Genomic DNA, 12,964 nt, shown 5'->3' with positions numbered 1-12,964 from the left:
ATAAAACACAACGAGGTCTCATGTTGTGATTGTACCACGAGTCAACAGTCACAAACACCCATAACATCCAAAGCATTCGTTTGAGACTCAGCCCCCCCCTCCATCCAACATTTGAACCAGGAGGCTGCGTTGTCATGGAAACCCTCGCTATAGAGATGCCTGATTATTTCAGGCCCCTGCTCTCCGGCTGTGACGTCATCGCAGCTCAGATGAGGCCCCTCTGAGGAGGGAAGATGCTCGGCAAGTGCCACACTACACTACTACATGTTAATTATCATAATCCCTTTAATGTACGGCAGCAGCTTGTGTAATTGGGGCCTCCAGCACACGTCTTTGTTGTTCAAATGAGATCATCACCACAGATGTGTTTCATTTACGATGGCCTTTTTAGCAGAAAGTCACAATTTATTTAATTAATGGGCCCGAGCTTCTTACTGAAAAGCGTTTCTATGAGTGCCATTTAAAGAAAGCAACGCTAGTCAATCGTTCCACAAATGTAAAAAATGACAGTTCACGAGCATAGTCTCTAGTCACACGTGCTAGAAAGTACTTTAAGCATTTGAATGTAAAATGTGACCTCTTTACTTGACCATAAACATCCGGTTTTTCAGATAACTTTAATGTGACGTTGTTCATCTGCTATAAAGCCTGCTGGGTGGTTAAATGCAACACAACTTTTTTTGGCTTCCATACTGTTACAAAACTTATGGTAACGAACGCTAACTTTGCATCTCAAACTGACGTTTTTAACGTTAACGGTGCAAGGTATCCGTTTGGCGTCTTAAAGTTGTCCCTTTTTTTTTTACATATGGCGTCAGTAAAATTGCCATTAATCAGCAGCAGGTTGCCGAATTCCGTTTTAAGAAATACATATGTCAAATAGTTTTAATATAGTTCACCGTTAACGTTAGTTAACTGTCAGCCGGATGAAACGTCCGCGTGAGTTAACGTTACACTTCTCAATAACTCCACAAACTTCTTTCTCAAGTGACACCCGCGAAAAAAACAACAACCGTATCTCCCCTCACCACTCCTACATGTAGCCGTTAAAGCGGTTAACTTACCCCGACGGTAACGTTACTTCCCCCCCCTCCCCGTTTAAACGGGCATCGTCGTTGCTGTCCGTGAAGCCAATAAACACGCCACACCGGCTGAACGCATCCAGGGCAGTTCACGGGCTTAACTCGTATCCATGAGTAAGGCTGAAGTTATGTTGCGGACGGCGACTCCTTCTCGGCTGTCATGTGTTCGGTTTTTTAGCCTCTAAACTTCGTCAGCTATCACCAAACTGAGAGAAACTCCCCGAGCGAGCGACGGACCGGTGAACTCTTGCCCTGTACGCTCCTTCAGACGCCGACACTCTGATTTGTGATAAAGCGCTCACTCAGACAGAGCAACACACACACACACACACACACACACACACACACACACACCCTCTCCACACACACAGACACACACACACACACACACATGCAAATGGTAATTATTTTATGTCTAAGTGTGTGTCTATTAGCAAGTTTAGAGCTAATTAGTTTTTCTAAATATATATATTAGCTATATAGCTTACATTATATTATATTGCGATGTTTACTGAGCTTTTAATCCAATTTTAATCCCTCAATTCTTTCAAATCCTAAACTATTTTCCAGAGCCTTTATAGCATATTTTTATCTATAGTTAGGAGGTTTTGTTTTTCCTATTTGATGAAATAAAAAGGAAGCACTTATCATCTTTAAAGGAACATCAGTGAAAACAAGTGATTGACTGAACTCTGGTCTCACTAGCTGATCCTCCTTCGGGATTTGCGTTGAATGTGAAAATCCTTCTATTGAAAAAGGCACAATGGGGAGAGGGAGCTCAAGGGGGGGGGGGGGGGGACTGAAGGAATTCACAAAAAACCAAACAGCTCCATAGCCGTGGAAGAGGAGATGGTGGAAGAAGGGGGCCTAAATTTAAACATTTCCTCTTTGTCCTGTTTTGGGCCCATTGTCATCGCATGGCGTTTTCCCTTCTGCACAGGAAGGAGTGGATCTGACATCAACGCTCTCAGGCTGACAATGCCAGGAAGTCTGTCTGACTGTATGTAAATATCTCTATGTGTCCATGCTTCCCTTGCCTGCCTGCCCGAGCAGCCGCGCTCCTCTCCCTGGAGCGGCTTTGAGTACTTGAGGGTGTAGTAGTAGTCGTAGTGGTAGTGGTAGTAGCAAGATGGTGATTTACATGCTACACTTCCCCCGTAACTCATCCGCAACTGTCACTGTGAATTACAGCAACCTCATCTTCAAATGACCTCTCCTCTGAAGTAGCTTCCGTAGCACAAGGTTTCATATGTAGACCCAATATGCTCTTTATCTCAGCTTCTATATTTGTCTATTTCTATTTGTCTATTTTGCCATTTGTCCTTTATGCTGCTGTCATTTTCCCTGAGAGTTTTGTGTTGCCTCGCTGTTTGTTGCTCTCCTTCACTTCCATTCCCTCCCTTCTTCCCCCCCTCCCTCCCTCCCCCCCTTACTCACTCACTTCCTTCAGATCCCGTCAGACTTCCTGTTGTCCCCTACCCGTCACAAAAGACATCCTGGCTTAAACGGGCCAAGTGTTTTAGCTCAGATCTGGCTCATGCCGACATAACACCGTCTAACTTCTCATCTGTGGAAAAAGAAATCCACCCAAACGGCATTTTGTTTGAGTGACGGAAAGCATGAGAGGCGGGAGGGGGGGGGGGGGGGGGAGTGATGAATGGAGGGAGACAGATCAGAGATTTATAGACTCCCTACCAGCTGGGCCCTTGTCTGAAATGATAAGTTTTGTTGACGTTTGGCGAGCTGTGCACATACAGCGAGTTTACTTTGTCGCCTATTTACCGCGAGTGTTGAACACTAAGAACAGAGCTCTTTGAAATGATGTCATTGGCCCCTCATTTTCAGAACAATCGACCTCTTCCTCCTCTTCCTATGACGCGGGCCCCACTGGCGGGTTTCGGTGGAGATTACCGGAGACAAACACTTGCTGAGTTTAGGCCCGGCTGTAATTATTTCGCCAGTCTTTGTCAAAGCAGTTGAGTGAAAACAGGCTGCCGTGGAAAAGCCGGGCCAGACAGGGAGGGAGGGGGTGAGGTGGGGGTGAGGGCAGATGTGTTGTGATATCAAATGAAAGGCTTACCAAAAGCCTGGGAACTGGATTCAGGAGGTGTCACTCGTGTGGGAACAGCTGGGGGTTCGGTCACAGTTGGTTCCCAGTGCAGGTGTTTGGGGACACGGAGGCTAAAACACAGCGTAGCTGCGCGGCGTTTACTGGACGATCTTAAATGAGGAGATGCTGATGACGCTGTGTGTAGCATATACTGTATATGAAACCTTGTGGTCTGGCGTGACGAAGTGAACCGGCGCACTGCCACACACACAACATTTCTGCCCACGTCTGGTATGATTATGCCCAGGTATAGTCGTTGCCTCCAGTGGAAGAAGAGAGTTTGAGTTACACTGACATTCCTGACATTCCCTCCACTCTGACCTGCATACTTCCCTGGCCTGGCTGCACATGGCACTATCCCTGAAACACACACACACACACACACACACACACACACACACACACACATACACACACACACACACACACACACACACACACACATGCACACATTTGAGCCCCTTCCTTCACAGACACTTTGATCTTTTACTGCAATCAGTTTGGGATAATCAATCAGTTTGGGCGCTCGCACACACATGGCACACACATGGACGGCCGGAATGTTAACGTGTGTGACTGTCCGACGTCCACGTCGGTGATGGGAAGGTCCCACGAAACGACTTGTACCTATAGCAGCCTTCTGAGAGGGAGAGAGGGATGTAAAGAGAGGGGAAGATTGAGAGGGACAGGACAGGGGGAGTGTGTGCGTGTGCGTGTGCGTGTGCGTGTGTGTGTGTGTGTGTGTGTGCAGCTTTCAGCTGGGGACTTTCAGCCATTATCAGGATGAATCTGAAAACAGGAAGGTGGGTTCCATTAAACAAGACGAGAGGAAGACGACCGCAGTTCTACTTCCTGTTTTAGAGCAAGGGAGGAAACTGCAGATTTTTTAGGAATTCAAATCAGAATCAACACTCCGGAAAGAACAAAGTTATGAGCATTCCTGTGCTACAATTTGCTTTTTCTCAAACCTATGAGGGTTTTTAAGTGAAGCAGTTTTTTTTTTTTTATAGCTTTCTTTTGCTGCTGCTGTCAAAAGTGTGATCAGGCAGATGTTTATCATCCCAGTTCTGTATCTGTGTATCTGTGTGACTGTTTATCTGGCTCTGTATCTTGCCACTTTGGGCTGAGCTGGACTTGGCTGTGTTTGTGGGTCAGCACGCTGAGAGAGGAAAGCAGCCCAGCATACAAAACACCATTTCCGCTCATCTTCCACTTTGTCGGAAAGCAATGTTTCTGATAGGGGGGGGGGGTGGTAAACCCAAGGGGACGGGGACGGGGACGGGGGGGCCAGAGGGAGGGATCGCACGCAGCAGAGGAGGGGTATTTAACTGGGAAGAAGAGCATGAAGCATTGCAGTCCATCATGTGTCTTCTCATCACATTGTGTCAGTATCGCTGAGCGGAGTAAAAGGTGGTGAGATCTAAGGCGAGAGAGTAAACAATTATAACAGTGTGATTGATAGTAAACCGGCATTCCTCTCGCTGACTCGTCATTAAGAAGGTTCTTTTATAGTTGTCTTTTTTTTTTTTATCTCCTTGATGAATGTTGACCTCTGACCCCAATCCTTGTCTCTGGTCAGCGTCCTCTGCCCCGGTCAGGTTGTGAAAATAGCGGCCTGGGCATCCCAGGTTTTAACGTAAGCAATAGGCACATTATTAGGCCTAGCTGGATATAATCCCTCCCTCCACCCCTCTCTATCCCCTCTGTCCTCCGCTACAGCTCCTTTACTGTGTCCCAGTTAGAGGCGGAGAGCGAGCTTCCCATTCCTTTTGCAGCACATCCTGTCTTATCTCCGAGAACGGAGCATAAGAGGGAGTGACGCAGACATTTTGTGAAGTTTACATTTTGCTAGCAGCTATAAGCAAATCTTTTTCAGTCTCTCATAACCCTTACATCGATAGTCTTTCTATAGGTATTTATCTTGAATGGTTAAAGTTTATTGCCAGTCTAAATGTCTACATTTTTTTTATGTTACATGTTCGAGCTCGATTCGTTTTGTGTCTTTTTTTTTTGGTTGGCTTTGGTTTTTGTGTTATGTATAGTTTGTTTCATGACGTGAATAAAACCAAACCCCTCCCTTCCATCCCAACAACCCACCGCCCCTTCAAACACACACACACACACACACACACACACGCACACACTTAGATCCTCTCTGTCAGGGTGATGTAACTGCATGTAGGGGTTATTAAATATCCAAAAGCAGAGATACACTTGAGTGAAGAGAGACATCTAGAGGAACCAGCTGAAACTGTTCGCTTATTTTACTTACCAGCAGGGTGTAAATGTTTTTTTTTGTCTTCTTCTTTTCACATGTCAAATTAGACGCGTGTCTTTAAATACAAAATACACACGTTTCTTCAAAGTATGCTGACACATGCAGCCACTCTACTATTAGTTAATACTTCTAGTTGTGCATGCGAGTTCCTGTGCACCAAACTGCAGCTAAGGGCCTCTGCCACACGATGGCACTCTGACTCTTTCACAGGACGGTCAACACACACCTTTGCCAGTGGAGCTGTGGATTACGAGACAATCCTTTAATATTAAAAAATCTGATCTGGCGTACATTAGAGAATATTGTCTATTTCAGGAGTAATACCACACAGGCAAATCCAGGTTTCAGGGGAATCTGATTGATAGAGTGAAACCGGAGGAGTTGATCTAAAATGATGAAATGAAATTGACCGGATTTGCTATGAGGATTTGAATTAACTACCAGAGCTCTGGAAGTGTAGCCGCTCTCTCATTGAATTAGCGGTTGCTGTTAGATCGACTCAATAAGAGACTGCTACATAACCCGATAAAGAGCCGTGATTGGGCTCTGCACTGGTCTGAATTGAGGCAGTATTAATGACAGAGGCACCCTGAGGCTTCAGGCTCCTCTCTCTATAATGAAGGTGTAGTTACATGTGCAGTAACTCCATTGGAATTCAGCCTTTAGCCGCGTGTCAATCAATGGACCATGGTCATGCTGCTGGAGCTGTGACCGCAGATACACTTTTTGAGGAAAATGTGCCTCGGGCTAAAAAGTAATTTGGTGTGAAAGTAAAGAATTAGACCTTGGAGATGTGGCCAGCATTAAAGTTAGATGTGATTAAAGCTACAGGCATCGATTGGATCTCTGTTACAAGGTACCAGGCCGCGGGATGTTCTGCAGAATAGTGGAATCACTCCGTATTCAATTTCATGATTTTTCACTGTAACACCGTGAGATGATTTCATTTGCTCTACACATTTGGTAAGAGGCTCAGTCAAGCAGAAGAAGAAGAAGAAGAAGAAGAAGAAGAAGAAGAAGAAGAAGAAGAAGAAGAAGAAGAAGAAGAAGAAGAAGAAGAAGAAGAAGAAGAAGAAGAAGAAGAAGAAATGAGCTGGCCAATTCTATAGAATCCAACGATGCCCAATTTATACAAGTTATGGCTTGGTTTAAATATAAAAGCTACAAGGTAAGTAGAACTTTTCTCATTTCTCATTTGGCGAAGCACATCATCCTTGCTTAAAGGCCGTCAGGGGCAAGATAAGAGGCTGGTTATATGGGAGACCTGTATGTCTGTCTCAGCTCTCACTGGCAATCAGTCAAGACGGGGGGAAATCAGAAGAGACGGTGTGGATCCGTGTGTCCCACATGTGTTTATCCAATTTACCTGGGTGCACATTCATTTATTCACGCGTGCTTATTGAGAGTGCGGAGTATGAGAAGGGAAAGAGGTATTTTGGTTATTAGGGGGAAGACTGTTGAAGAGGTGAGAGCCCAGCACTCCAAGCTGAAGCCACTTTCGCTTTCATGTTAGCAGCTGTCCAAGACCAAAATGGCCAATTACCATCATTTCTCTGCTGGTGCTGGTAATGTTAGTGAGATAGTCAGAGAGAGAGAGAGAGAGAGAGAGAGAGAGAGAGAGAGAGAGAGAGAGAGAGAGAGAGAGAGAGTAATGCTGAGGGGAACCAAGAGCAGATGAGGTAGAGGCAGCAGAGATAAGCCAGAAATAAAACCATATTTCCACGGCATGGAAATCAGACAACATCCACCATGACAGAAGGTGAATCCATCATCTGCAAAGGAAATGGATTCAATTAGACGGGTCCTTCTGGTGTGTGAATATACAGAGAGATTGTTTTTATGGAAATAACAATTGTAATTGCAATGTCCCTGGCTCTTTTCACATTGATTATGCGGCGTAAATAGGCAGAGAGACAATGTATACAACACACACCCTTAAATATATACGCACAAGGGAAGTAATGGATTAAAAAAAAGAGAGAGAGAGAAAACGACCATGTAGTATGAAGACCGAGTTTTCCCTGGAGTCTCCTCCACTGATCTGCATCTCAGTCTGATCTTCGCCAGGAGATGAATGCCGTTAGAGCTTGAGCGATGGGGCTCGCGTTATTTCTTACGGGAAATACCTGATATTCACTTTAAAACAGAGTGATGTTTTCATCACAGTCTAAAAAGCCAATCAATCGGAGCCAATCAAAGTCAGGTACCACGAGTGCTTAGAAGGTAAATATATCCGTGGATTATTTTCAACTTTTATATAATACCTCGACACGTTGCTTCACAGGGGGACAACCAGTGCAAGGACGGCAAACACAAGCGGCTTCGCCTTCAACCACGTGGCAAAGTCCAGGTGAAAGAGATGACATTTCTCAGGCGGGTTAGATGAAAGATTGCCTCGCGTCTTTTCATCAGGATTGATAATGCAGCGCGCAGCATTACATGTGGGCGACTGTGGTTGCTACTGAAGAGGAATATAGAGTCTGTTTTTTGACCTTTCATTCGACCGCCTGGACCTTACCAACGGATTGACATCAATATCAGACTGTCTTGTCTGACAGGGAGAAGAAAAAGAAAAAAAGAAAAAGAGAAGAACACCATTTTGTTGACAGAGTATGATCGGGGAGTGAAAGCGAGCGGTGGCAGGCGGGTTTACAAACACCTGTACGGGAAGAGTGATGATGCTGAGGCTAGAGGGCAAAAGCGTTGCAGGCCCGAATGAAATTATTACAAAAAAAGTAACCTCAAACCAGATGAAATGTAGTTGTTTTTTGGGGGGGGGGGGGGGGGGGGTTCAAAGAGCAGAAGTTGAAAAAATCTGATCGCCCCTCCACGATCCTGCCTCAAGCTGAGCCCCTGTCAATTCACATCTCAGGTCCTTGCACGATATAAGTAATCAAGCGCTCATCACGCTGAGTTTACTTTCATTTGATTAATTCTAATGCGGCTTTGCCCAGTCTGGGAGGATAACAATGTGGGTTGCATGTCTCACTGCCTCCATCTGTCCGACGAGAACATGTCTGGGAACACAACATCACCACAACACCAGAACGGTTAATCTGCCTTATTTACTTCCCCCAAATATGGCTGCTTTGTCACACAAATCGTTTGTCCTCCAGGATAAATATTTCCCCAGCGTCGGTGCACACTAAATGTTGATTTACTCTCAGCCTGTTAAACTGGCCAATCTGCATATGGCGTGTTTGTGTTTTGTCAGGATGCAACCACTGTGACAATATATACTACAATTATCATCTAAGTGTGACAGCAGAGCTGGAATCCATTCATTGGTCTGCCGAGACCAGGGTGTGTGAACCCAGTTGTCATATTGTTGCTGTGTGTTGAAGATGTCTGGTCTGACAAAAGGCTGATTTAATAGGAGAACAATTTAATGCTGTCTGATGTCTTCGTAATGAACGGGATCTTGACTAATTTGTCTCTCCTTAAAGAGAGAGAAATAACGGGGGAGTCACAGGGAGAGAGGATAAGAAAGGCATGAGGATCTGATTCGTCGGATAGCTATTTATGTTGCTGAAAGGAAAGAAAAGAGAATTTGGAGCAGGCCATTTAACTTAATGCTCTCTCTTCTTTGCTAACGGTCTGAAGATAATTAGTATTACTAATCAAAACACTTGTGTCTCCTCTCCCCTGGTGTGTCATCTTCCCCCAGGGCTATTGTAAACTGTCTATTGCCATGAAGGGCACTCAATTCTTCCTTTTATGTTTCCACTGGATGTACGCGAGAGCGATCTTATGCTTTTCCCATCTGCACTGTTTGCTGTTGTAATGTCACCAGATCATTGTTTTTGCATGAGCCGCCGAACATCACATAACCACCCCCCCCCCCACCCCAAAAAAAACAACCACAAGCACATCCACATGGATCCAAATACATCAACCAATGTTAAACGGATGGATGCAAATTGGACAGCATTAAGTATCAAGCATTAGCAGGACAACCAAGCATTATAGCGAGTGATTAGTCGTCATTGGCTCAATAACTCATTGCTGAGACAGAATTAGTCTCTTATTCTGATAGTTGGTTGTAATCTAAATCAGTTGCCAGGTAAAACGACCAAAAGTGTGCTTGCTTTTGTGTATTTCCGATAGTTTTCAACTAACTGATTCATTCTTTTGTCTTAAATTTCAGGGAATAGTGAAAACATGTCCAACAAATGGTCTTACAGAGTCAACAGTGGTGTCTTGATATATCTTGTTATGTCCAACCAAATATTTTCAATTTATTAAGATATAAAGCAGACAAAAGCAACAAATCCTCACATTTCAGTAGCTGAAACCAGAGAACGTTTGTCATTTTTGCTTCATAAATGAATGAAATGATTATAGTGTGCTTTCCGTCATTTGACTATTGATAAAGTGATTGATAGTTTCAGCTCCGTTCATGAAAGGGTTTCTAGTTGTCGGTCAATCAAGAAGATATTAATCAGAAAGGTTCTGTTATTGCTTTTTTTTAATGACTAATTTATTGGAGAAAAACACAAGACTTAAAGTCTACAACCAAGTTAAAGGCTCTGTAAGGCTGTGCTTTGAACAAAATGCTAATATCAGCATGCTATCAAGCTCACTTTGACGATGCTAACATGCGGATTCTTTCACAGGTTTGATGTTCACCCTGATCACCAGCTTAGTTTAGTGTGATAGCATCATTTTGAACTCTGAGCACCTTGGTTGGCTGAATAAAATCAAAGGAAAGTCCATCCAATAGTTGTTGAGATATTTCAGTCCGGAGTAAAGTGATGGACCAACTGAACGACCGCCATTGCCGTCCCCAGAGAAATGCCGCTAGCATGGCTGACAACGAACCTGGGAAATACCCCGGACACGCCATGCATCTTTCATGGCTCCAACCACAATTTGACGCCCATACATATTACATAAGTCAAAACTTCCTGACCTGTTTTTGGTATGTAGCCTACAATACAACTGAAGTTCCCTTCTTGAATCAAACCAGGGTATTCCTGCCGTGTAAGGGAAACATTGGTAACCACCAAGCCGCTGATGAAAACAAAATCAATCACTTATAAAAGAGTATACAAGCAGAGTAGCATTAGAACAGGTGAGCCCACATTTATAACCAAAGATTTGAAGTGAAAGAAGCAAAGGATGCTAACTTGCTTCTCCTCTTTCTGTATTCATTGCAGTGTTTCTCTCTAGTTGACACTCTATTCTGGATGGTGGATATTGGCAGAGAAGAGGGGAATGGTTTGTGACTTTATCTCAATAAATTACAGCCTGTCATGGATTATAGATTAATTAGTTTGTCCTTACCTGAGAGCAACGGGTGGAACCATGGTGAAAAGACCAATTTTACACATCTCTGATTAAACAGTGTCAAATTACTTTTTAGAAATATGAGCCAGGAGGAAATTGTGGAATTTGACTTTTATTTTTACACTGGGGGAGTCTAATAGGGTTGGAGGAGGGTTTCTGGTCTACTGGGCTGCGCATCAGGAAGTTAAAGCTGCAAAGGCGGTACTGTGTAATGTGAATTAATAATGACTTAATTAAACCTGAAATTAAGAGAAAGATACTCCTCCTGCCCGGGAACATATCTCCCTGGGCGCTCCTGGATGCATATGAGATAAGGCTTATATACAAGATATCCTGCAATACCAGAAAAAAAAATCAGAGAAATGTGGCCTAGCACCTGAATGGCTTTAGCTGCACTTACAGCAAAGGAGCTGTGCAAAGTTCCCAAGGTTTCTTTCATTGTGCAGTCTGTTCTACCTCCACCACAATGCAACGCATGTTGATATACACAAATCAATGCCCTCACAGGGAGAGAGAGACGTCCTTGTAATGTCACTATTGTGGGTGTTATGTCACTAAATGTTGAATTACCGTAACATAAAGAAAACTGTTAACCCAATACTCAAAAGAAAGTCTGTTTCAACAACACAATCCCCAGAATAGAGTGCTGCAGGAATGAGTTGTCATGAGACGATTAAATGAGTCCGTTTTTTAAAAGAAAAGTTTTTTTTTGTTAAATGCGTGAAATACAGTCTGTGGTTAACACAAGCTGAGGAGACTTTAACGTTTTGTTCTACGATATAGTAGATACCCCTCTTTGAATTTTGAAGCGTTTACATGTCTTTAAAAAGTCGGTTGCTAACAAGTGGTTAAATGAGACTACAAAGCGTTGTCGTGTGAAGGCCGACTCTTCCGCCTTCACACACTCACTGTGTATATTCGCGCCCATGCAAACGTGGTGTAGTTCGTTTCAAAATCCTTAAGTCAAAAACCTTAAAAGTGGTGTTTATTTGTGCAGATTATCTTGCTAAACAAAACGTTAAAAAAAAATCACAACTGACGGCTATTTCAATAAAAACAAATTCCAGCGGAAACATCCCATCGGCTGTTTTGTCGAGTGAACCAGTGTGATGCTAACTTCTGGGATTGGCCAACAAAAAGACGTCATCCCTGCAGCACTCCGTCCATTCATTTTTTAGAACGTAACATTCTAAGATTCGACTCCAACACACAATGAGGACAATCAGATTAACACAATGCTGCAGACACCAAACAATTGTACATAATGTGCGGTAGAATCCTGTGTTTCCATTGTGCCCTATTTATTGCAGTGCCCTGTAATCTTATACCTACAGTGGAGGTCAACTATGTTTGAGTGTCTTATTAAAGTTAGCCATATCCAGCTGGTTGATAATGTGATTTCTATAGAATGGTTTGAAAACCAAATGTAGAACTCAATGAAATGAAGTATTCATGAGTGAACAGTCACAACAACAAGAAAACCCCCAGAACACCCCGACTACAAGAATCACAGGCTTTATATCCAGCAGCAGGCATCCATTTTCATCCAACAAGCTCCGATAAAACTATTAAAACACACCTTACCAGACAGCAGAGGAACAAATCTAGCGACTAGCTGTTACGAAAATCTCAAAAGCCAAGAGATTTTTCTTAGCATTTGAGGGTGAATGTGAAATTTACTGTCACATGGCTAGGAACACCACTGCATTGTCTGCCAAATGAATAAGCAGGGACTTGTTACTAACATGCCCCCTTAAAAAAAAACAACCTCTAAATTATGTTTTTTAATTTTATTTGCGAATGACATTTCTGTGGTCAGCAGGCGGCCAGGTGCCAGTAGGCGTAGCTGGCAAACATCAGCACCAGCAACAGTCGTTCCCTTTGTGGCAATTTCACCCATAAAATTGGAGACCTGTCAATGTTGTGTTTATTTCCGAGTGTCGGCATTGACACGTTTCCAAAGAATTAATTTACTTCGCTCGGAAAAACATTATTATTCATGAGTCACCTTTTGCAGCAAAATCACTGATCATCCAAAAAGCTGCTGAGGGCTTAGGGCTGGATCACAACGGAACAAGACAGTGAGGGTGGCTGCGACAAAACAATCCCTGGAGAGAAAGCAACCTTGATGGGTTTTCAGACACTGCTGGTGTCTGACAGGGTTGTTTGGTCTCTACCTAGTAACCTTATTCGTGAAACTTCTCT

This window comes from Pholis gunnellus (genome assembly GCF_910591455.1).
Source record: "Pholis gunnellus genome assembly, chromosome: 10".
NCBI classification, from domain to species: domain Eukaryota; kingdom Metazoa; phylum Chordata; class Actinopteri; order Perciformes; family Pholidae; genus Pholis; species Pholis gunnellus.
This window is presented reverse-complemented; position numbering follows the sequence as displayed.